Source organism: Carcharodon carcharias, chromosome 16 (assembly GCF_017639515.1).
Source record: "Carcharodon carcharias isolate sCarCar2 chromosome 16, sCarCar2.pri, whole genome shotgun sequence".
Lineage (NCBI taxonomy): Eukaryota > Metazoa > Chordata > Chondrichthyes > Lamniformes > Lamnidae > Carcharodon > Carcharodon carcharias.
The window spans coordinates 47,097,383-47,124,466 of NC_054482.1; the positions used below are offsets into that span (position 1 = coordinate 47,097,383).

A 27,084-nucleotide genomic window follows, 5' to 3' on the forward strand; every position below is an offset into this window, starting at 1 on the left:
CTTCCTTTTTTTTCCAATAAATTATATAGATTTTCCTTTTCCCACCTATTTCCATTATTTAAAAAAAAAAAAATTTTTAAATCTTTTATGCTCTCCCCACCCCCACTAGAGCTATACCTTGAGTGCCCTGCCATCCATTCTTAATTAGCACATTCGTTTAGATAATATCACCAACTTTAACTTTAACACCTATGTGTTCTTTTGTTCTATTGTTGGTGACATCTTTTGATGATCTGCTTCTATCACTGCTTGTTTGTCCCTACAACCACACCCCCACTCCACTTCTCTCTCTCTCTCTCCGCCCCCCACACACACACCTTAAACCAGCTTATATTTCAACTCTTTCTTGGACTCGAACTCAAGTTCTGTCGAAGGGTCATGAGGACTCGAAACGTCAACTCTTTTCTTCTCCGCCGATGCTGCCAGAACTGCTGTGTTTTTCCAGGTAATTCTGTTTTTGTTTTTGTTTTGGATTTCCAGCATCCGCAGTTTTTTTGTTTTTATTTATAGTTTGAAGGAGGTTTAATGACAGCTCCCCAATCAATGGAAATTCAATGTCAACTGACACACCTAGTAACCGAGGGCATTTTGGTCTCAGTGGCAAGGATATTAATCCAGCTTCATCACAGGGGGAAGGTCGACAACTCCTCAAAATCACCCCACTCCATAATATCATTATTGTTTAAACAAAACTAATTGAAAAGCGGTCAAGAAGGAAAAAGTGCTAAAGACCCCATCAAGCACATCATCCCAGTATCAGGGGGAGGAGGAAGGTGTTGAATAGAGTACCACAGAAATCAGTACTTGGACCAGGGACCTAGAAATATGACCATACAGGGCCCAAAAAATGGTGGGTACCAATATGGTACACTAGAAGCACACACCCAATACAAGCTGGAAGTGTGGCATCCTTGTTCTGGAAAAAAACTAGGGACCTGATTTTCACTCCCAGGAACAGGTCAGAATGGAGGTGGGCGACCAAAGAAAATGGCACCAACAGCCTGCATGCCAGTCTGCCGCCTTTGTCCCCAACCCAGGCAATTTTCGTGAGGGCAGGAGGAGAGTGGGGCCTGGGGGTGAGGGCAGGCTAGCGAACCCATCTGCAGCGATGGCCAATTTAATTAAGACACTTTAAAAGGAGCTCATTGGGAGCTCACCTTTGAATCCTTTCAAATTTTCACAGGGCGAGCAACCTTTGGGAGTTGTCTAATGCAGCTCAGCTCAAGGGTGGAGAGAACAGGTTTGGCTGCATTTTGAATGGAGTTTAATTTATAAGTGGCAGTGAAGTGGCACCGTGGAGCAGAGGGGCCTAACCCGTACAGGAAAAGTCAAAAAAATTTTAACAAATTCTCAAGCTCCCATCCTATGTCGGGTTCCATATCTCCATCTGCCCTCTGAAATGTGAAAGCCTCCAATTTCCATTTTTTAAAATTCAAAAGTTACAGTCTAAACAGCAGCCACAGTAGCGGCTATCGGAGCAAGTCAGAATGTGGCCTATGTTTCCAGTCATTTCCTTTGCTCCTGCCACCTCCCTCCACCCCCACCCCATCAGCCACTAATTGGCTGGCAAACCTGTCCCTAACCTAATTGACAGCCCTCCTCCACCAAAATCCTTCAGGGGTGGGTTCATGACCTGGAAACAAACCCACCTGCCGACTCCCAGCTCAACCACGAAAATCTGGCCTTAGGTGTCCATGGCCCACAGTTGAAACAGGAATGAACCCTTTGTTTATTCATATTCGAGGCCTAACTCCTGTCTGAACACCCCTCTTCAATATCAGGTTACTGTGATTGCAGCTGCTGCCCTACTGGCTGTGTTCAAGAAAACAAGGTCTACGTGCACTCAACAGGCAGCTCCTAAAAAGACCACTGCAGGCTACAACCAACATGATTAAAATATACTTACTCAAATGTGGAGCCAGAATTGTTTCTCTAGACCCCACATTAAAGTCACATAGTTACACCTGGCCACCAAGCCCCCCCCTACAGGGAACATATTACCCCCGCATGATTGCCATCACTATCCTCTTGTGATCGTAGCCTCTACTCTCTCCAATCGCAGTTATCACACTCCAATCATCATTACCTCTCTGCTGAAATCCGCCATCCCAGTCTCCATTACTGATTCACCTACTGGCATCACAGCTCCCCAATCTAAGAGTCCTTTTTTCTGGCAAGCTGCTCTGGTGATGTATCTCGAGCCCATCCGTATAGGTGTGGGGATTGCTCCCGGCCTACCTGCTTATGAGGTTTCATCTGACTTGCCAAGGTAGTGGGTCTGCACACCAAGTAGTGGCTCCTCAGTAACTAGTTTCTCTGGTATCTTATGGACACACACATGATAGTCTGTAACAAAATGATCCTCCTTGTCCAAATCATGCAATAAATGCAGGTATGATGAAAGCTATCACAATCTGCCTTAACATTGCAAAATAATTTGAAAATAGAAGATCTAAGTAAACTGTGAACTTGAGCCTCTGAATTTTAAATTGGAGAATCAGAAGCAAAGTTTATTTTGAGGTCTCTTGCCCAACTTACTGATCATCAATGACACTGTGCAAGGCCCTATCAGTGACCCTGCACATTCTTGCCCATAAAAATAGAATGCTCAGTATAACCAACAGTAACAAAACACTTATAGTTGGCTTTGTAATTCTTGGCAACATTACGCGTATTATTCAGAAGTGTTGCGCACTGTGTATTGGCCTATTTTTGCCTCCCTGGTGCTCACTCTGTGGACAAAAATTTTAGCTTCTGCAGTTAACTTGGAAAAAAGCTGCAAGTTTTCAAATATTAACTTTAACCTTTGGGAAAATGGGCGGGCTCTCTCCATAATCTGAACTGATATTACAGTGCAGTATTGAGGGAGTGCTGCATGTCTGAGGTGTTGTCCTTCTTGGGCCTGACTACCAGCTCCATTGGATCTTGCGCACTTTGGAAAACAGCAGGAAGTTTAGCCTGTATCCTAATAAGTATCATGTATAAAATGTATAAAGCGTCTTCTGCATTTGGATGCAAGACAACAGATGCTGCACCCCAAAGTTATATGTGGAAAACGATAGAATATTACATAAGTATGTCTTTTCTTTTACAAGATAATATTTCTTTCTAATTTAAAACTGAAAGATGTGCGTGAGAAGAGAAAGTTGCATCGTTAATTTATGACAGCACCTTACAGCTCTCAGTGAGTCATTAATCCATTGTGTCCAAATTCGTGTCTCATTGCTGGCCATAATTTCTATGTTAAATTATTTATCACCTAATTTCTAAGCAAGATCCCCTCATGTGACAAGTTTTCAGGGTTGTTGAAAATAATTAGTAAATTATGGAACCATTGACACTGCACAAGTAAATAAAAAGTGCTGGCCACTTGACTGGATTAGGTATGACAAATGCAACTGGCAAGCTGAGAAACAAGTTACTTCCCATTGTCACCATAGGCAGAGGACCAAGTGAGATTGCTGGACTAATATTGATAGGGCTGAAGCCGACGGCAGTTTCGTGCTGTGGATTCATGCTGGGGGCAGTCACTTTATTAGCAAAAGGTAGTTTTCAGTTCACCCCATGGTAATCCATAATCTGAGAATCCAGCCCAACAATGGATTTAAATTCCATTCCATGTTCTTAAGAGTTAAAGGATAGCAGGCAGACTCAATAAAGCACCCAATCATAACCATTGACGGGCTTCTGGTATACACTAATCTAAATTGTTTTCAATTCTTCTGGCAATTTGAAATCAATGATATCTTAAGCAAATAATGAATTATGTTTGTTGCCAACAGGAGTTTTTAATCATTCATTAATTCAGTACCTGTAAAAATACATCTTAGAATAATTGTTTGGTTCTATTTATTTATAGCATTCAATGACAATTAAATAAAAAATGTTCAACAGTAATTTTAATGTTATGTTCAGTGTTATTTCTATCTTAATGTGTCTTGTTTGAAGATCAAATGAAATAAAATGCCTGATTTCAGTTCAGACTCTTAAAGGGGCATCTGCTTAGAGAGATTTCAATGGGAGCCGGTTCTGGGATTGACTGGGATGGGTTACTTCGGCCACCAATGAACAGTTTGAACTTCAGTTCATGTAAAATCTGCTCCAATATAAATAGTTGCAAAACATTGTCAGAAAATGTATTTTTATAATCTACGCATTTACAATGATAGGACCGCATCACAATCCAACAACACCCCTACTTACACCAGTGTTTATAAAATCCAGTTAACAATGTCAAGACAACTTTCCCTATAGATCAGTATTAATCAACTGATAGACCAACAATCTCAAACCGCTCTCAGTAATCCTTCACTATGGATTGATAGGATGTGGGACTTACTCCTGCAATTCCCTATATACTGAACTCTTGGTTGCAGTCATGCTACTGTGAATAGCTGGTAGGTGAAACCACTTGCTTCCTCAGAGGAAGAAAAACCATCTATTACTCTGTTTCAATCACCTTTTCACTTGCTATATAGAAGATAGGATAACCCTGCCTCTTAACAGCATTTGTCTGCATTATTGTGGTGGAAGGCTAGAACAGGAGAGGGACGAGAAACACAGAACCAAAAGTGTCACAAGGAAAAGCTTTTCACACAGCGAGCAGTTAGGAAATAGAATGCACTGCCTGGGGGCTTGGTATAGGCAGAGTCAATCCTGGTTTTCAAAAGGGAAGCAGATAAGTATCTGAAGAGAAAAACATTGTGGAGCTATGGGAAAGGACATGGGACTGGGACAAGCTGAGTTGCTCTTGTAGAGAGCCTACACAGACACAACTGGCTGAATGGCCTCCTTCTATGCTATATCCCAGTTTTGTTTCCTGTGACATCCTAATGTGATGTATTCTGCCAATGCAAGGAAGTACAGTGTCACTTGAAGTAGCAAATCTACAAGGACCACAGAAGAATCACTGAATCGTGGAGTTGAACAGCACAGAAGGAAGCCATTCAGCTCATCATATCTGTGATGGCTCTTTTAAATGGCTATTGAACTAGCTCTGCTCCCCAGCTCTTTCTCTACAATTCTTGTATTTTTATCTCCTTCAAGTATTTACCCAATTCCCTTTTGAAAGCTACTACTGAATCTGCATCCAATACCCGATCAAACAGTTCATTCCAAACTCTTGTCCGTCATTCTATTAAGATTTCCCTCATGTTGCCACTGGTTCTTTTGCCAATCACCCTTAAATCTATGCCCTCTGTTTATCAACCCTTCAACCACTGTTTTTCTTTATTTATTCTAATCCTTCCGTGATTTTAAACATTGCTATCAAATCTCCTCTTGACCTATTTTTTTATCATTCATTCAAGGGATGTGGGCTTCGCTGGCTCATCCAGCATTTATTGCCTATCACTAGTTGCCCTTGAGAAGGTGGTGGTGAGCTGTCTTCTTGAACCGCTACAGTCCACATGGTGTTGGTGCACCCACAGTGTTGTTAGGGAGGGAGTTCCAGTATTTTGACCCAATGACAGTGAAGGAATGGCGATATATTTCCAAGTCAGGGTGGTGAGTGGCTTGAAGGAGAACTTCCAGGTTGTGACGTTCCCATGTATCTGCTGCCCTTGACCTTCTAGATGATCATGGCCGTAGATTTGGAAAGTGCTGTCTAAGGTGCCTTGATGTGTTTCTGCAGTGCATCTTGTAGATGGTACACACTGCTGCCACAGTGCTTCGGTAGTGGAAGAAGTGAATGTTTGTGTAAGGGGTGCCAATCAAGTGGGCTGCTTTGTCCTCGATGGTGTCAAGCTTCTTGAATGCTGTTCGAGCTGCACTCATCCAGGCAAGAGGAGATTATTCCATCACACTCCTGACTTGTGCCCTGTAGATTGTGGACAGGCTTTGGGGAGTCAGGATGTAAGTTACTCGCCGCAGGATTCCTAGCCTCTGACCTACTCTTGTAGCCACAGTATTAATATGGCTAGTCCAGTTCAAATTCTGGTCAATGGTAACCCGCAGGCAGTTGATAGTGGGGGATTCAGTGAAGGTAATGCCATTGTCAAGGGATGATGGTTAGATTCTTGTTGGAGATGGTCATTGCCTGGCACTTGTGTGGCATGAATGTTACTTGCCACTTGTCAGCCCAAGCCTGGATGTTGTCCAGGTCTTGCTGCATTTGGACATGGACTGCTTCAGTATCTGAGGAGTTGTGAATGGTGCTGAACATTGTGCAATCATCAGCCAACGTTCTACTTCTGACCTTATGATGGAAGGAAGGTCATTGATGAAGCAGCTGAAGATGGCTGAGCTGAGGACATTACTCTGAGGAACACCTACAGTGATGTTCTGGAGCTGAGATGGCTGACCTCCAACAACCACAACCATCTTCCTTCCTGCGAGCTATGACTCCAACCAGCAGAGAGTTCCCCCCCACCGACTCCCAATGACTCCAGTTTTGCTCAGGCTCCTTGATGCCACACTCGGTCAAATGCAGCCTTGATGTCAAGGGCAGTCACTCTCACCTCACCTCTGGAGTTCAGCTCTTTCATCCATGTTTGAACCAAAGCTGTAATGAGGTCAGGAGCTTAGTGGCGGAACCCAAACTGAGCATCAGTGTGCAGGTTATTGCTAAACAAGTGTCACTTGATAGCACTGTTGATGACCCCTTCCATCACTTTACAGATGATCGAGAGTAGACTGATGGGGTGGTAATTGGCCAGGTTGGATTTTTCCTGCTTTTTGTGTATAGAACATACCTGGGCAATTTTCCACATAGCCGGGTAGATGCCAGCGTTGTAGCTGTACTGGAACAGCTTGGCTATAGGCACAGCAAGTTCTGGAGCACAAGCTTTCAGTACTATTGCCAGAATATTGTCAGGGCCCATAGCCTTTACAGTATCCAGTGCCTTCAGCCGTTTCTAGATATCATGTGGGGTGAATCGAATTGGCTGAAAAGTAGCATCTGGGGACCTCTGGAGGAAGCCGAGATGGATCATCCAATCGGCATTTCTGGCTGAAGACTGTAGCAAATGCTTCAGCCTCATCTTTTGCGCTGATGTGCTGGGCTCCCCCATCACTGAACATAGGGATATTTGTGGAGCCTTCTCCTCCAGTGTGTTGTTTAATTGTCCACCATCATTCATGAGAGGATGTGGCTGGACTGCAAAACTTGGATCTGATCCGTTGGTTGTTGAATTGCTTAGCTCTGTCTATCACTTGTTGCTTATGTTGTTTGGCATGCAAGTAGTCCTGTGTTGTAGCTTCACCAGGCTGACACCTCATTTAAGATATGCATGGTGTTGCTCCTGGCATACCTTCTGCACTCTTCATTGAACCAGAGTTGTTCACCTGGCTTGGTGGTAATGGTAGAGTGGGGGATATGCCCGGCCTTGAGGTTATAGAATGTGGTTGAGTACAATTCTGCTGCTGCTGATGGCCCACAGTGCCTCATGGATGCCCAATCTTAAGTTTCTTGATCTGTTTGAAATCTATCCCATTTAGCACGATGGTAGTGCCACACAACATGATGGACAGTATCCTCAAGGTGAAGACAGGACTTTGTCTCCACAAGGACTGTGCGGTGGTCATTCCTACTGATACTGACATGGACAGATTCATCTGTGGCATGTAGGTTAGTGAGGACAAGGTCAAGTCTGTTTTTCCCTCTTGTTGGTTCCCCCACCACCTGCCGCAGACCCAGTCCAGCAGCTATGCCCTTTAGGACTTGTCCAGATCAGTCTGTGGTAGCGCTACCAAGCCACTCTTGGTGATGGACATTGAAGTCCCCCACCCAGAGTACATTCTGCATCCTTGCCACTCTCAGTGCTTCCTCCAAGTGGTGCTCAAAATGGAGGAGCACTGATTCATCAGCTGTGGGTGGGTGGTACTTCTTAAAAACTCATTCACGGGGTGTGGGCTTTGCTGGCTAAGCCAGCATTTGTTGCCCATTCCTAGTTGCCCTTCAGAAGGTGGTGGTGAGCTGCCTTCTTGAACTGCTGCAGTCCATATGGTGTAGGTACATCCACAGTTCTGTTAGGAAGGGAGTTCCAAGAGTTTGACCCAGCAACAGTGAAGGAACGGCGATATATTTCCAAGTCAGGATGGCGGGTGAATTGGAGGGGAACTTCCAGGTGGTGGTGCTTCCATCTATCTGCAGCCCTTGTCCTTCTAGCTGGCAGTGGTTGTGTGTTTGGAAGGTGCTGTCTAAGGAGCCTTAGTGAATTCCTGCAGTGTGTCTTGTTGATGGTAAACACTGCTGCTACTGTGCTTCGGTGGTAAACAGCAGGAAGTTTCCTTGCCCATGTTTGACCTGATGCCATGAGACTTCATGGGGTCCGGAGTTGATGTTGAGGACCCCAGGGCAACTCCCTCCCAAATGAATACCACTGTGCTTCCACCTCTGCTGGGTCTGTCCTGCCAGGGGGACAGGACATACCCTGGGAAAGTGATGGTGGTGTCTGGGACATTATCTGTAAGGTATGATTCCGTCAGGCTGTTGGGAGAGACAGCTCTCCCAATTTTGGCACTAGGCCCCAGATGTTAGTAAGGAGGACTTTGCAGGGGTGACAGGGCTGAGTTTGCCATTATTGTTTCCAGTGCCTAGATTGATGCTGAATGGTCCGTCTGGTTTCATTCCTTTCCAGTCTGTCCATGTGACTGCTCCCCTATCCCTGGAACTGCTCTAGTGGATCACTTCTGTACCCTCTCCAAAGTATTGAAGTCCTTCTTAAGGTGTGGTGCCCAGAATTGAACACAATACTGAAGTAAACAAAAGAAAATCTTTTCTATCATGACCAGCTGTACAAAGAGTATCACTGATATATATTCTTGTAGCAAATATAAAGCCAAGCATGCACAGTGATTTTTTTTAATATATTCAGAGTTTGGTCTCTAACGTATTGCTTTGACAAATCTCTATGTAACTAAACACCCTACTTAAAGCAGTTTTTAAGATTATTTTCTCTTATAAAACTGAGTACGAAATTTGGCAATCCTGAGATGTGAACCCAGCTGCAGGGTGTCATCTAGAATTATCTTTGAGGGTGCAACAAAGAAAATCAGTCACCCTGTGTTTGCACATGCAGAAAAAAAATCACTATAAAGCTACCATGTCTTTGCATTTCAGAACCATTTACAAGAGCCATCTTAAGGCAACTGGTGAGTTGCCTGTCAGAAGCAAGCCTCTCAGTTCAATGACTATACACATGAACATAACTGAATGAGCAGTCTCTGAACTGCATCATGCCATAGATATCACCACAGATTTGTTGCTCAACTTTGGTTAAGCATGGAAAATTTAGCTTAGGAAGTTGACAAGGAGTGTTTCTATGTTTTATTTAATTTTGCTTGCTTCACCTTCTCTTCTTTTGAGGCTTCTTCCAGTATGTGCAGCACATATTGTTTTATCAAACAAAAGGACAGGTGGCATTTATTTAATGTTGTCAGCCCAGAAAGTGTTCTGTGTTTACTCTCTCTCTTATGTGCCTCACTCAGAGGAAAATGTCCTGGCTGAGATTATGAACTCATTCTGTGAGAAGACATAAGGCTGGTTGAGTAAAATGTGCACACACCCTGTATTCAATACTGCAGAGTACTCAGGTGTTAACTTACCATTTTGTCCTGCACTGTATTGGACTAATAACATCACAGGTGCCAAATTCAATAGCCCCCAAAAGTGGGTGTACAGATCAAAATGCATGATTAACTCTCACCCATTCAGTGTAACGCAGGCAGTGCACCATTCTCATGCTACTTGCTCATTTGAATGACTGCTGTGTACCACCAGCACCAACCATGCTGTACATTGGCTGGATGCATTAGTGGGGGACCACAATCGTGACTTGATAGCACCACTTAAAGCTAAACTGTCTGCATTTCTTAAAGCTAGCCTGCAGCTCTTAAAGGGGAGGTGCATTGTGGCTGTAGCAGCTGCTGGCAGTTGTGTTAGAAGTGGCTCAGTGTGCGAAAGAACAGACTCCTGTTATGTCCAATACTGCAATGGAAGCCTTGCTGAAAAAGGTGGAAAGGAGGAGTGATGTCTTGCATCTGCAGAATCATGGTGAATCATGGTAGTGGGAGATATCCATGGAAGTCAATGCCAGAAGTCAAGCCCAGGGGCCTGAATACAGTGCCGCAAGATGTTCAATGACCTAACGTGAGTAGTCAAAGTTAGTGACTGCATCTTCTAATACCATATCCTACCAACTGCTCAGGCAGTGCTCAATTCACCACACCCCCATTGCTCACCTTCCAAGAATCTCTATTAATTACCACGCTTACCTAACATTTGTAGCTTCACCACATCTTCACAGGCTTAGCATTGCAATGGGACTGAAACCATTGAAGGTGACAGTATCTTCATACCTAGTCCCCCTACTCACATCCCTCTTCTCCCCTCATCCCACACTCTCTCCTGATTTACAAGCTGCAGATGGTATAAACATACACCTCTTACTACATCCTCCCATCATCACAATCTTACCCTTGTCCCTTTTTTCTTTCAGATACTCAAGTGGTGCAACCTGACTAGGTAATGGAGAAACAGCAAGAGAGTGATGATGAAGATACATCCTCACTCAATTTCACACTCATAGCCAGCAGCTCAGACAGTGACACTGTGCAGATCTTAGGAGATCACCTAGAGCTGTCATCTGCATGTGGTAAGACACTGAGCATGAGGGGGTTAAAGCTAGGGTGGGGGCAAGGATAGTGCAAGTGCCAGCTCACCAGAGGGTGAGGTTGCACATGAGTTTTGCTGCAAGAGGCTCAGATGAGCACTTTGATGGCACAGCGGACTGAAGAAAGTTTATGGGTATGTACAACAAACTGCCTGGTGCTTTAAGGGAAACCTGCTAGAAAGTCTCTTGTCAAGTCAAAAGCATGGAGATGTCCAGCATCAACTTGGCATAGGGCTTTGTGCAGAGCTTGGAGCCCATCTTTCCAGCATCGATGTCGTGGCCAACTCCTTTAACATACTTGTGGACACAACTATGATGCAGCATCTGAAGCCCAATATAGCTTCCAGCACTACATAAGCAGCAGCTATCCAACATCTGAGTGCTCCAGTGGAAGCTCAGACTGATCTCATGCAAGGTCAGCATGCTGACCCGAAAGTTTTGACTATTCCCATTATGGCTGTGAATTATACTGTGCAAAGGGGCTTGCAGTGTCACAGCAGTCCATCAACCTATCCTCCAATAGGTTACTAGGATTGCTGAGATGCTGCCCAAAGGGACTGTAGTGGCTCTGTGGAACACGAACCTGCTGTCTTCTCTCAGGGAAACAGCATTCGTCCCCCCATCCCACCAGTACCCTTGCTGTTACCTGTCAGCCAGCCAGCCAGACTGCTGCCACCCATGTTGAGATGGCACAGGCTGCAGTCGGGCCTGAGCTGCTCGAGGTTATCCTCCAAACCCATCTGTAATCTCTTCAAATTACAAGCAGCAGCCTTCTACCAGCTATGCTGCAACCACTGGAATAGGAGCACTCGGACAGGCAAAGACACATGGAAGACTGGGAATACTAAGGGTGCTTATTTGTGTGAAATATAGCATGAATTCATTTATAAATTAGTTTGGAATGTTTACTTTGTGGTATCCTTTATTTTTACAATCAGATGAGTTCTTCATAGACAATCTGGCTAGAAAAGGGCTGTATTGATTGCCTCCTCACTTCCTCCTCCTGCTTCTCAGCTGCTCACTGTTTAGCTGGCCGTTCTCTCAGAGGGTCATGAATCTTTGGAATTCTCTTCCCTAGAGAACAGTGGAGGCAGGGCCATGGAATATTTTTAAGGCAGGGATAGATAGGTTCTTGACTAACAAGAGAGTCAAAGGTTACCAGGGGTAGGCAGGAATGTGGAGTTGAGGCCACAATCAGATCAGCCATGATCTTATTAAATGGCAGAGCAGGCTCAAAGGGGTTTTTAGCCTCCTGCTTCATGAACATACATTTCTATGTATGTTCATATGTTTGGTCCAGACAGCTGAAGTGTTGTTTCAGCATGCCAAAGGTCTACTCTAACATGTTGTATTGTAGCAGCAAGGCTTTCATTGAATGTGTATTCTGCACATGTCACAGCCACATCAACAGCATATAGCCCTTGTCGCTTTGTATCCTCTCTTTGTTTGCCATGATGAGTCAAATGCAGGCAGCATAGTAAACTGAAGCAGAATGAAAGCATCATGACTGTTGCTAGGATACCAGCCATTGACCTGCATGATTCTCTGTGTACGATCACATACCAGCTGAACACTTGCAATATAGGTCAGAGCTGACAGGTGATGCCCACCAAGAGATATGTGTGCACGGTCAAAGCAACCTACGCCCTGCGGAAACCTACAATCCTGGTGAAGCCGTATGCTTGATTTGCCTGCTTGTCTCTGGCAAAAGAGAATGAAATGTAGTTATTTCTCTGTGAATAGAGACCCTCAGTGATCTGCCTTAAACAATAGTGGGTGGCAAACTGCAAGAGGTTGCTAATGCCTCCAACTCCAACCTGGAATGTGCGTTTCAAAAATAAATTCATAGCCTTTAATATACACTAGGCACTCCCAGATGCTTACCGGGTGAATAATTTGAATAATCAGGACATTGAGTGCATGAAAGTCAATGTTTTGCAGGTTTTTAATTGCTCGGAATATCAGATTCAACACAGACAAATAATTGCAAGTCAGATAATTGAGCATATGTCACAGTTACTTAATTGGACTTGTAAAATAATTAACTACTGAGTCTGCTGAGAGGCAGACATTTTGTGACTAATCGAAAGCTACATCTCTGGTATGGGTGCTGCTGCTCAATAATTACAATGGTGAATAATTCTACATGGTATTGGACAAAACATGAGCTGGTGTGTGTCTTGCATAGTTTAGCTTCATATCCCATTACTGCTGGCAATTGTGAAGTTGAACTGATAAATTAGATTTTTAAAAATATAATAAAGCTTGTCCTAGCAATAAATTATCTCATGTAAACTAGGCAAAATGCAGGCTTTTTTTTTAAAGTGTTCATCATGATGTTTATTTACTAGATCTTTGCTGTGGAAAAAGTCTCTGGTTTTACTTGGAAATATAAAAAACAACTAGATGTTTGTGAATCCATGATCATGGCAAGTGGCAGGACGTTATTCTGGGAAAATACAGAAAGAAAGTCACTCAACAGAAGGCTTGGTATTGTGAGAGCATTGCTGTGTTTAAATGAGTTTCCAGAGCTCCAACAAGATGCTATCTGTAATTATGCTGACCTTTCTTCTGCTCCTTTGTAACAATGATCCCATTGTATTGATTTGAAAGACATACTGGCTGCACTGCTTGGCATGCTTTATGTCTGGCCAGAGTTGCCAGATGTGCTTAAGCGACCCCAGAAGCAGAAAGATCATCATTTTTGCTTGAACCTGCTAGAAACATAATGCAAAGATTTTCTTTGTGCTTCAAATATTGTGAAATCATAAATAGGGTGCTTATGATTTCATTACATCTGGCACACACAGGCAATCTTTCCCAATTACATTGTACATGCATTCTCATAAGGAAGCATCAATAGCAGTTTTCAACTCATGCCAGAGGTAAAGAAAGAACTTGCTCAAGTTTTGCCTTATCATTTCCACAAGATGTGCCAAAGCTCTGTTCAGTTAATGAATTACTTTGAAGTGTAATCATTTGTTATATAAGCAAACATGGCAGCCAATTGCTTATATCCTATGAAATGAGTGACAGGATAATTTTTTTGTTGGTGATCGCTGAAGGAAGATGATGAGTCAGGACATGGGAAGGATAATTACAATGATGAATAATTCTATGTGGTATTGGACAAAACATGAGCTGGTGTGTGTCTTGTATAGTTTAGCTTCATATCCCATTACTGCTGGCAACTGTGAAGTTGAACTGATAAATTAGATTTTATCTAGTTGTACCTATATTTATTTTGTGTTGTATCTATATTTATCAGCATGTCAGAATATCTATATATATCTATAATTTTATTTATAGTGGTGTCACAGTACTTTTTACATACGCCAGGACAGGCAGACAGGGCATCGCTGTGACAGCTAATCCAATAGGCAACATTTTCAACAATGCAACACTCATTCAGCACTGTGGTGAAGTGTTGGTCAGGTTATCAGTTTAAGTGTTGGAGGTGAGTTTATGTGGCTGGATGATCTGGCAGGGTGGACAGCAGACTGGATGCCACGTCCAGGCTCCTGATGGAAACAGTAAAAGATGCAAAGCTGCACAACATCTTCAGCAACCCTGGTCGCAGCCGGACGGGTCCATCCATTCCAGGATAGACCTCCTATTTGTGTCCCAAACGTTCACAACGTCAAGCCAGTGTTCTTCTCTGACCGCTGCCTCCTGCTGGTTGACTGTCACTTATAGGAAGACCAGAGAATTGGCAGGGGTCACGGAAACTGAACATGAAACTGTTGACCCAAGAAAACATTGAGGAGCTCAAAAGGGATTATAAAGGTTGGAAAACTGTGAAACCCCCTCTGAGTCTCCAGCACACTGGTAGGAAGCAACCAAAGAGAACACCAAGATGTTCCTCATCCTCAAAGGTGTTCAGGAGGCTAGAAAGGAACAAAGGGAGATGTCCTGACTCCAAGAGAACATGCAGAATCTGCTCCAGCTGCAGCTGATGAGGGTTGATGTCAAGGAGGACCTACAAGGGGTGAAGAGCCAGCAAGCTGTGCTCTTTGCCTCGGAGGCCTCTAAGATCATTTTTTGGTCCAGAGTCCGCTTGGTGGAGCAGGATGAGACATGCTGGTGTTTTTTCTTCCAAAATGTACGCACAGAGGAAGCTCTGAGATCAGCATCATGAAGGAAGACAATAGCTCAGTAAAGTCATCGCATTCTGACATTTTGAAGATCAGCAAATCCTTTTATGCTGGATTGTATGATGTGAAGCCCACAGACAGCACAACCCAAGTCCTTCGTGTCCTCTATCATGGACGTCTTAGATTGACAGTACAGGGGACAATCTGGACAGCCGGCTAACACTGGATAAACTGACTAAGGCTCTCAAGTCTTTTGAGAAGAGTAAAGCTCGCAGAAGCAATGGCTTACCAGCAGAGTTCTATTTAGCTCTGTGGGACTGGATCAGCCCAGACCGGCTGGAAGTGTACGACAGTGCGCTTCTAGCCAGTAGCATGTCAGAATCCACAAGGAAAGGCATCACGACCCTCATCAACAAGCAGAAGGAGGAAAGGGAGGAAATTAGAAATTGGCAACATATTTCACTGTTGAATATAAACTTCTGCCCAAAGCCATCGCCAATCAGGTCAAGATTGCTCTGGAACTGGTGATCCATCTTCTGACCAGGCCTGCAGGAAGATCTCTGACAGCCTCGTGCTACTCAGGGATACCATTGCCTATGGATGAGACAGTGGTGTGAACACCTGCTTCATCAGTCTGGACCAGGAGAAGGCATTTGACAGAGTATCGCACACCTACATGATGGATGTGCTCTCCAACATGGAGTTTGGGGAGGGAATCCGTCATTGGATCCAAATGCTCTACACAAACCTCTGTAGCGCAGTTGTGTGTTGTATAGAACCCTTTGCTGAGACCATCAGGAAGGATTCAGACATATGAGGGGTGATGATTCTGGGCAGTGGAGACACTTGGGTCAAAGCCTCCCTGTACATGGACGACGTTACTGTCTTCTGCTCAGATCCACTGTCGGTGCATGGACTGATGAATATCTGCTTCCAATTCAAACTCACCTCAGGAGCCGAGGTAAATCATGGCAAGAGCGAGGCCATGTTCTTTGGGAACTGGGCCGACCAATTCTTTGTCCCCCTCACCGTCAGGTCAGACTGCCTGAAGGTGCTAGGGGTATGGTTCGGAGGGATCAGGGCATGTGCTAGAAACTGGAAGGAACGAGTAGCTATGGTCAAACAAAAACTGGGCATGTGGGAGTTACACTCCCTCGCCATAGTGGGTAGGACCTGGTAATCAGGTGTATGGCAATCTCAGTGTTGCTGTACGTGGCACGGGTCTGTGCTGTGGTGATCACCCGAGCTATCTACCACTTTTATCTGGAGATCAAAAATGGACCATGTTCACAGGGACATCATGTACAAACCTCTAAAGTGGGAAAACCATGACCAACATTGCCCTCATCTTGTCAACAACTTCAACTCTTTCTTGGACTCACTCAAGTTCTGTCGAAGGGTCATGAGGACTCAAAACGTCAACTCTTTTCTTCTCCGCCGATGCTGCCAGACCTGCTGAGTTTTTCCAGGTAATTCTGTTTTTGTTTTGAATTTCCAGCATCCACAGTTTTTTTGTTGTTTTGTTTTTATTATTGCCCTCATCTTGATGGCCACCTTTGTGTGTGGCTGCATCAAGCTGTGTGTAGACTCTCAGTACACAAACACCAAGCATCACCACTTGCTGAGGTTCTACCTGTCCCCAGTGTTGTGAAGGATGGGCCTGGCCATGCTGCCATGGAACACTCCAAGTAGTTGGACCCCCTGTCCCTTGTGGAAAAATTTATGCAGCGAAATACATTTGACCACAAGTCCATCAGAAAGTGGTCTGCACGCAATGTCCTAGAGGCCCTGCGGGAAAAGGAGATGGTGGATGCTGTCGGATGGTTCCCTGAGCAGACTGTCAAAGTCATTTGGCAGGATGGCTCATCGCCAGAACTTTCAAACACGCACCAAGATGTAGCTTGGCTGGTGGTGAGAAAGGCCCTCCCCGTCATATCCTTCCTACTGGCCTGGAGTCTCACCTCCTCCACACGCTGCCCTCAAGGAAGATTCCGCTGTTGGGGTAATCTGTGGCACAATACACCTTTAAGAAAATGTGAACAGATTGACCATATGACTATACGACCCAATTGCTGTGTAGTGCGTAATGTGGAGATTTAGTCTCGAGTAGGTTCTGGTTGGAGAAGTACACATCATGTTTGTATTCTGTTTTCTGTGTAAATAAATAACATGTGCTTCATTTCATATTGGTCTCTGCGACTGCAGTATATTGTTATTGACTCACCCGCCGACAGATAAGCGTGCAACCAGTTCGAGAGCAAAGCAACCCCGCAGTAGAACAACTGTCGATGAGGCAAAACACGACCAGTCGACAACACCAAGGAAAGCCACGAAAACTCAACTGAATTGAATCAGCTGTGCCTTGCAGGCCGATTGTAGGTACAGCCCTCAACATAGTCGTCAAAGTTATCTCCCTCCGGAATGCCACAATTTGGCCGCATCGAACCGTTTGATCAGATCAGATCAAACCACATTAAATTGAACACCTCGCGTTTTTCTTTTTGGCCAATGACATATCAGGGTAGGGAAAGAGGCGAGCGATCTTATCAACATGTAGCAGTAAAACATACAGCCTAATTCGTAATCTAACTGCACCCAACGCCCCAGATTCCAAGAGCTATGATGAGTTGGTGAATCTTGCGAAAAGTCACTTTCAGCTGAAACCATCGGTAACAACGCAGCGTTTTAAATTCAGTTCAAGATGTTGCACCCCTGGCGAGATAGTCGCTTGCTACGTAGCAGTCTTAAAACAACTGACAGAGCACTATGTGTTCGGGACGCGATTAACGACATGTTAAGAGACTGATTAGCATGTGAGATTAACAAAGATGCCATTCAACAAAGGTCATTGTCAGAAACAAATTTAGACTTCAGCAAAGTGCTGGAGGTGGCTCTCGTAATGGAGAGCACAGTCAGGGATTCACAGACATCCAGGGAGCACAAAATGGCACCATCCTTCACGTCGGGAGGGAGACACTGTTTAGAAATGGCGTGAAAGTGCTGGGCTCCATGGAAAGGTGGGAAACAGCCATCGTTAACAGACCAGCAAAAAGCAGTGGCTTAACGGATAAAAACCACATTAATAATAGCAGAATTGGAACCTGACAGCCTGCAAATGAACGACAATTTAAAAGAACTGAGTGTTTCTACTGTCATCACAATGGGTACATTATGCAACATTGCAAAGAGAGATTGAGGCAAAATCTTAATCAAAAAGGCAGAAGTCATGAAATTTATATAATGGAGGAACCAGAAGCAACAGAGTCAGATATTTACTCACTAAACAACTTAAAAATGGGTAAAACAGAACCAATCTACAGGACAGTAGAAGTCAACAGAAAACCTAACCAAATGGAGGCAGATACAGGCACATCCATGACAGTTATAGGGGAACACACGTTTAAGTACCTGAATGGAGGTGGCCACTCACTAAAGCTGAAAAACTCATAAACTAGATTAAAGACATATGCTAGTGAAGGCGTACAAGTAAGAGGTACATGCAAGGTTCCACCTTAATATAGAAGCCAGTCTGCAAATCTACCCATAATGGTGATAGCAGGCAGAGGACTGAGTCTCCTCGAAAGAAATTGGTTAAGAGAGATCAATCTTGTGAGATTACTGAGACCTCAATCAGAAGCAGGAAAAGTCGCTGTTGCAAAAAGGAGCCTGTATATAATCAACAAAAGGAACTTATAGAGCTGATGCTTCAGGACAGAGTTCGAGTTGAAGTCAGTAACATCCAAAAAGAAGAGGAAAATCTGCTAAAGAACTTCTGCATATTGCAAGATTCCCTCAGATCCCAATTTGTACCACTAAAAAGTTATGAGGAAGAACAGAAAGAATTCAGCATACCTCTGGTCGAGATGAAGAATCAATTAGTTGAGAAAGCACAACAATATTTAATTCCCCAGGAAACAGCTAAGAAATATAAAAAAGAAATGGAAGAACTGAAGAACCAGCTGTGCGGAAGCCAAGGAGCCTTAAAAATAGAAACCCCTGAGTTTTCAAAGGAGTTGACAGATGAGGAATTGCTGGAAGACTCAACCACTGAGTTCAATCATGTTGAGCTCATACCTGAGCCTAATCTGGCTAATAAGGAAGTTGAAGAGAAAGCCGAGATTAAAGTCAGCGCTGCCAAGAAGAAAACCCATCAAAAGAAGACACAGAGGAAGAGAAAGTGAAATTACTAACAAGGCCCGCAAATATTTTTTTTTCACACATCAGGCAGCTGATCATTCCGTGTTGAACTTAGCCTTGCCTAACATCCTGATTCTCAGAACCTGCTGGCAGTTGCCCTTCATATTCTTGAACTTGGAGGGGAGCGGCAGCAGGAATACATGTGATGGGGCCCGAAAGAGTGTGAAAACATTCCCGTTGGAGTCGACACCGCTGGCAGAAGGAACTCCCATTGCGTGGGAGCCGCTGAGCCTGAGAGAGTCGAAGAGGAAAATTTACAAGTTCCTACTGAGGAGCCTAGTGGACAGATAACTCCTGAGAGGGAGGCCTCAGATAAACCATCCAAAATCATAGAACTACAACGGTTGATGACATGTTTGAGAAAACCCTTCTGAGAGACTGAATTTGTAAATAGTTTATTTACGTAAATAGTTTAATATATTGTAAAATGTACTTTCAAGTAAAGGCGGAGAGATGTGGTAATCTGAGGTGCAATACAATTTTATGAGAATGTGAGCTGATTGACCACATGACCGTCTGACCCAATTGCTGTGTAGCGCAGGCTACAATGTGGAGAGTTAATCTAGAGTAGGGTCTGGTTGGAGAAGCACACATTGTCTGTGTAAATAAATAGCATATGCTTAATTTCATATTGGTTTCTGCGACTGCAGTATATTATTATCGACTCATTCGCCGACAGTTAAGCGTGCAACCAGTTTGCAAGCAAATCAATCCTGCAAAAGAACATAACGGTTGTTCATCTCCTTATGGAATGTGCTTTTACAAAGAAGGTCTGGAGAAAGAGATGCAGTAGTTTTTGTCGAGGTTCATTCTGAGCAGCTCCAGGACTCTGCTCTATGGGCTGCTCCCACACACCGAGACAAACATCAACTGCAGCTGGAGGATCATCAACTTGGTGAAAGACGCTCTTTGGTCTGCCCTAAACTTGTTGGTCTTCCAGTGCAAAGAGTTATCCCTGACTGAATGTTGCAGACTGGCACATTCCAAGGTCCAGGACTACATGCTGAGGGACACACTAAAGTTTGGAGCAGCTGCCGCAGAGGCTCAATGGGGAAAGATCACTGTCTAAGACCTTTCTGCCATAGTGCACCGAGGGGCTGGGAATTGTATTGAACACCCCCGAGGTTGACTCACTTTGCATGTATGTAATAAATATTACATGTACCATGCTTGTATAGAACCACCTCAGCGTGCAACATGGTCTATGTAGATAATTTGAATATCATTGCACTTTCTGCAACAGTCATTTTGAAATACTTTGTAATGTTCTTTTAGATATTTTATGGATAAAGTATACTTTTGCAAAGAAAAGTTGGAGTGGAGCTTGAAGCTGGAATTCTCTGGTAATGAGACAATAACCCTCCCAACTCAGTGAAGCTGAGACATTGCGCGGAATCTGGTTGGCTGGGGAGCCAGCGAAAGACCTGCAGCACCTCTTTTCAGGAAAGCCCGCCAAGCCACATGCCAATCAGGCAGTGGTGAGGCCTGTGGCGGGCCTTCTCCTGGAATCAAGACCCTGGGGGTGGAAGTCCTGCCTAGTGAAAACTGCCAGCCAATCAGAGGCCAGTCTTTCTTGTGCTCAGCAGCACCACTGGGAAGGCCATGGCAGCTGCCAGAAGGACAGAGTCCCAGCATCACAGAGGACTCAGGCTATGTAAGTAATGTGGGGTGGAGGGTATGGCGGTTCACAGAGTGGGGGTCTAGGGGAGAGGGGCAGTGGGTTTCAGCAGAGGTATCATGCGGCCTGCACAGTTTTACTTGTCATGTAGCATGGCGACAGGCCTACCTGCAGCTTAGTTAACATCAGTGGTGGCTGAATGAAGCACTTAAGTGGTGTTTAATTGGCCACTTCAGGGCTTCTCAATTGATGGCATGGTGGAAAGGTCGACCATGGGCCTTCCCGCCCAGAACTTAATTCTGGTGGAAGCAGAAAGGCAGTGGGGTTCAGGTACACCACCACCCCACCTAATTACATGCCCTTCTCATCCCCAAGCTCAGAGTAAATTATTCTGCCCAAGGTCCTCATACGTAGCCCACATCGTCCGGTTAAATCATTCATAATAGTCACTTTATGCTTAACAGGTAAAGGTGAGTCTTCAGATTACTCCAAATTCTAATCAAGGCCTCATCCTAAGGTTTCCATCTTTTAATATTTGCCGGAAGTTTTTTTTTAAATTTAAGTAGCAAGTGTCCATTTACCTTTACAAGGTCACTGACTTGGAAGAGCTAGCGAGTGTAATAGTTTGAAAGAGCTAAATTGGCATTAGTCACTAACCCAGGATTAAATCAATAATGGTATTTTTGAAGAATATTTTACATAAAACATACCCCCAGTAAACTTTTCTTCCCCTTTAAGTTCTTATAGATTTACTGAAACTATTCTGACTGGATAGCCAAAAAGGATTCAGTAATTGGTGTATAAATTGCATGTAAAACCAGTCAAAACTTGTTTTAAATTGTGTTATTTAAATCATGTCATATACAGAGTCTGTCAGCTTAGACACTATAAACAGGTGAGTCATAAATTAATTGGAATAATCATTAAATCACTCCAGGTATATCCTGCCTTCTGCTATGATTTGAATCAGTTATTTCCTGAGTCATTGGGTGATGCAATGAATTAGCAGCCTATCCTTTCATGTCCGGTACCCAAATCTGAATCCTTTAAATTGGGTTTAAAGTCATATCATTCTCCTGGCTAAAATGGATTTAGTAATCTGTATATACATCCTAGGACGTGATCAAGGCTGCTAAGTACTTTCAAGAGGAGCTGTACAGAAATTTGGTAAGGTGCTCAATTGATGGACTCTACATTGGATATAAAAGATTTCAAGGAACTCTGAGAGGTGGGGGGGTTCTCACAGTTCCCAGGCCACCATTTATCACCCAATCAACATCTGTACAGTCAATTATTTGGTCATTTATCTCATTTCTGATTCTGGAACCTTGCTATGTGATAATTGGTTGCTGAACTTTCCTACATTTCAACAGGTACTTTAATGGATATGAACTGCTTTTGGATGTCTAGAGGGTGTGAAAAGCGCTATATAAATACAAGTTTTTCTTGTCATTAGCAGTGTATCATGTATTTTGTTTTTGCATTTTGTGACTAGTGGATGGACTTAAGAAGTATTTTTTTGGTTCTGTACTTTTATGGTGCCTACATGTTTCTATGCAATCAGATTGAGGAGTTTAGACCCACCCTTGATAAGTGACAAAGATTGACAGCACAGAACTAGCTACAGTTATGCATAAATTTGAAATCTCAGTTGGGCAGTGCAGGAAATGGGGACAATCACACATCTGCAGTTCAGTTCAAAGCATAAGGAGACAGTATAGAGGCAGCATTACACTGTATCAATGCGAACACCTAGCACTGTAGTCCTGACAGGTTCCTGTTAATTTTAAACCTGCCTCTCTTCAGTTCCCAAGAAGAGTCATACAAACTTGAAACATTAATTGGTTCTCTCTCCACAGATGCTGCCAGACCTGCTGAGTTTTCCCAGCATTTACTGTTTTTATTTCTGTTAACTTTAGTTTTTAAAAAGTTTTTTAAGGACTCGCCTTATTTAAAGAAAGATGTAAATGCATTAGAAGTAGTTCAGAGAAGGTTTACTTGACTAATACCAGAAATGGGCGGGTTGTCTTGTGAGGAAAGACTGGACAAGCTAGGCTTGTATCCACTTAAATTTAGAAGAGTAAGAGGCGACTTAATTGAAACCTTTAAGATCCTGAGGGATTTTGACAGGGTGGATGTGAAGAGGATGTTTCCTGTTGTGGGAGAATCTAGAACTAGGGGTCACTTTTTAAAAATAAGGTGTTGCTCATTTAAGACATAGATGAGGAGAAATTTTTTTCTCTCAGAGGGTCATGAGTCTTTGGAACTCTCTTCCTCAGAAGGCAGTAGAAGAAGAGTCTTTGAATATGTTATAAGGCAGATCTAGACAGATTCTTGATTAACAAGAGGGTGAAAGGTTATCGGGGATAGGTAGGAATGCAGGGTTGAGGTTACATTCAGATCAGCCATGATCTTATTAAATGGCAGAGCAGGCTCGAGGGACCAAGTGGCCTACTCCTGTTCCTAATTCATATGTTTGTATGCCAACACTATAAGCAGTCCCAAAGTTATTAAGAATCATACCAATATGTATTGAAAAGATTTAATTCTGTCGTATTAACTCTCAGACAGAAGAGATCGAAAATGTACTTTTCAAAGCAATTGGTTCTTTACAAATATTCTATGCGATGTGCTTTTGTATACAAGCCTTTGAATTTATTCTCTCATTTAATAAGTGCTATTTAGAAGATAACTGTTGTGTAAATCTAAGCCAAGTACAATTGCAAGGTATCTAATAAAAAGTGAAGGAGTAGCATATGAGTTCCTGAAGTATTTTATATGATAAAAGGTAGGAATCTAGGTAGGTATGCAGATGTAGGAAGAGAAACATCTTGCAATTAAATCATTATGGAACCAGCTGGAGATACTACTGCATGTTGATGGGAGACAGATATTCCCCCAGACTGCTATGACAATGACTGTGGTAATTTCTATCTTTGATGTACCCTGAAGAATTGAAGGTGAAACAATTGGGATTGATAATGCCCATTTTTTGGGTGCTACATGTGCCCTTAGAGTTGCACAATGGTAGGTCTGGCATACGTGCATACTTTTGGGATGAATTGTGGCAGGACCTTTCTTGGTGAGGGCACCAGCAAACATGTAATGAGAGGCTGTTGGAAGCATGCAGAGCAAATATGTTGTTACCCTGTAAGCAATGCTGATTTGATGCCAGCATTGTCATTTTGGTTCTTAACCCTCTAGCCGATGCCCTTTCTTAAGCTCAAAGAGGTATTTTCTGGTCCAGTACTTTGTGATGTTCATACGTTTGTGAAAATCAGTTTGAGGTGTTTAAACCCACATTGCATAACATACTGCATCATGTTGTTACAGTGTAATGCTCCCTCTACACTGTCTCCTCACACTTTAATCTAGTCATGTGTTCAGCAGCAGGAAGGACTTCCCACCAACTACTATTTAGAGGAATGAACTACTATCCATTCCCCTTGGAGCACAGTATAACTTGGAGAATGAACTGAGGCCATTTAGAGCAGGACAGGTGCTGGAAGAGGCTCCTTTCTGCCCAGCTAGGTGAAGAACTTGGAGTGCGATAACATTAACTGCAGCCCCCAAATTTTCAATTCACCAACAGTCCCACGCCTTACCTCTCTCTGTCCCTGACCATCACAATGTTTGCTTGGCCACAACGCAAAAATAAAAGCCATCACAAGATAAACATTCGAAACCAAATTCATAAATGAAATCATGCCATATTGCATACAAAAGTCAACTAAACACCCCTGTGCATTCCCTTAATGCCTGTCTTCCATGTGTCTTTGCCCATCCTAGTGTTCCTACGCAGTGCTAACCCAGTAACTGCAGCATAGTTGGTGAAAGGCTGCTGACTTTCAATGGAGGAGACTGCAGATGGTCTTGGAGGATCCCCTCGACCAGCTCTGAGCCTAGAAGATCCAGATGCAGGCTGCACCACTTCAGCAAGGGAGGCAGCAGTCTGGGCTGGCTGGCTGACAGGCAACAGCAATGGCACTGGTGAGGTGGCAGGTATGGGAGGATGAATGGTATTATCCTGAGAGAAGACAGCAAGTTCATACTCCATGGAGCCACTATCATGCCCCTGAGGCAGTGCCTCAGTAATCCTAGTAATTTATTGGAGGACAGATAGCTGGATTGCAGTGACAACCTGCAAACCTCTTCTCACACTGTAATCCACAGCCATGATGCCATCAGTCTGAGCTACCACTACAGCACTGAGATGTTGGGTGGCTGCTGTGTGCACTGCAATGAAGCTGCCATTTCAGCCATTAGATGCTGTGTCATAGTTGGGTCCTCAAGTCCGTTTGCCACCACTTCCATGCTGCATAGAATGGACTCCAAGCCCTGCACAAAGCCTTGTGGCAAGTTGGTGCTTCTCTATGCTCCTCAACATTGACCACAGGCTTTCTGACAGGTTTCCCAACGCACCTAGTATTTTGTTGTGCATACCCATCAGCCTTTCTCTGTAGACTGCCCGATGGAAATTCTCTTCTGAGTCCTCTGCAGCAGACCACGTGTGTGACCTTGCCGTCTGGCGAGCTGGCACCTGTGCTATACTTGTCTCTTACTCAGGCTACAGCTTACTTGTGCCCAATCTCTAACTGTCCTCAAAGATATGTGCAATGGCAGTATCTGAGTTAGGGGCTGCGACTGTGGTGTGGGGAGGTTAGGGGAGGGGAATGTAAGAGGTGCATGGTTACACTATCTGCAGTTTGTGAATCATAAGAGAGTGTGCATTGGAGGGGGAAGTAGGATGCGTGAAGGAGGATTACGTATGAGGTTGCCACCATCTTGATGTTTATTAGTGAATGCAATGTGTTTGGCTGATGTGGCTGCCATGATCATATAGCAAGCAGTATGTATAAGATGTGAGACGTGGGTGTGAGGTTTGCAATAGTGCTAAGTGTGTGAGGGTGAGGTAGAACATATGAATGTTAGATATGAGTTTTGATTGATAGAGATTGTTGGTATATGTGTGATGATGGTATGGCGAATTGAGCAGCGTCTAAGGCCAGTGGTGCAGTTGGTCAGATATGGCATCTGGAAGATGCATTCACTGATCTTAACCACTCAAGTGAGATCACTGAATTCCTTAAAGCACTGCATCCATGCCCTGGCATCGACCTCCATGGCATCTGCTCCCTCTGCCTTCAGAACGTGTGTCTTTTTTTTATATTCAATCATGGGATATGAGCTTTGCTGGCTAGGCCAGCATTTATTGCCCATCCCTTGTTGCCCTTGAGAAGGTGATGGTGAGCTGCCTTTTTGAACAGCTGCAGTCCATATGGTGTAGGTGCACCCACAATGCTGTTAAGAAGGGAGTTCCAGGATTTTGACCCAGCGACAGTGAAGGAACAGCGATATATTTCCATGTCAGGATGGTGAGTGGCTTGCTGGGGAACTTCCAGGTAGCAGTGTTCCCATGTCTCTGCTGCCATTGTCCTTGTAGATGGTAGTGGTTGTGGATTTGGAAGGTGCTATTGAAGGAGCCTCATGACCCCTGCAGGTACAGGACATCTCTCTTCCTCCTTTCCACCTCCTCCACCAAGGTCTCAAGTAGAGCATCACCCTGGTCCCTGCCATTCACTGTTCTGCAGATCACATTCACTTCCTGCATGACTTCCAGCACCTGCTCAGTCACAACATACCTCCCCTTTAAGAGGTACAGACTAGTTTTAAGCAGTGCAGGCAAGATTTAAGTAGCGCTAGGAATTTGGGTCCCCTGTTGGTGTGTGCAGCCAATTAACAGCACTGGCTACATAGTGATCCTAGCACTTGTTTTCAGGGATGGTCCAGTTTATCCTCTGTGGCTCCACACATAAAGTTACGACACTATTCACCTCCCAAGAGAAAGCTCAGTGTTGGTTTTTGTCAGACAATTGTTTAAATCGAAACATGCTATGCAATAAGAGACGAACACTGTGTATCCAGTACTGCTCTCATCTTCCATCTTCAGAGTTTAATCAGCGCTGAAGCTATTTAATAATTCATTAACCCAAGCTCTTAAATTGATTGATCAATAAAGTCTCTAGTAAGAATTTATGAAGTCGTGTTCTTGTACTGCTTCCAGTGTAAATTAAACTAAATCAGCAATCTTACATAAAATAATATAGAACACGCAACACAGAAACAGGCCATTTATTCCAACCTGTCCTGTAGTTATGCTCTACTTGACCTTCCTTTCGTCCTTCCTTATCTAAGTCTATCAGCATCACCTTTTCCCACTGGCTTTTCAAGCCTCCCCTTAAATGTACACTACAGTTATCTACACTATTTGCCTCACCCACTCACCTACTGGTAGGGAGTTCCACATTCTTACCACTCTCTCTAGGTAAAGAAGTTACTTCGGAATCTGATCCATGAATTACCTCAAACAATACAGTTCCCTAATATTACATTTTCAGCAGAGTTTCATAGATTCCTTCATGGACTGCATGCAAATCAAACTAGCTCTAACTATTCCCATTTGAAAATATTAAGTCAATTTTACAAAGCATTTCTTCATATTCCAAACTACATTCATAAAAACCTGAGCTCCGTTTGCACAAACTAATCTACCAGAAAATGC

General features: G+C 43.7%; 1 protein-coding gene across 1 annotated transcript in view; it reads right to left on the minus strand.

Annotated features, from left to right (window-relative positions):
• The window catches only part of nmnat2 (nicotinamide nucleotide adenylyltransferase 2), a 332,701-nt gene that overhangs the window by 147,704 nt on the left and 157,913 nt on the right, over positions 1-27,084 (minus strand). The gene's annotated exons all lie outside the window — the stretch shown is intronic.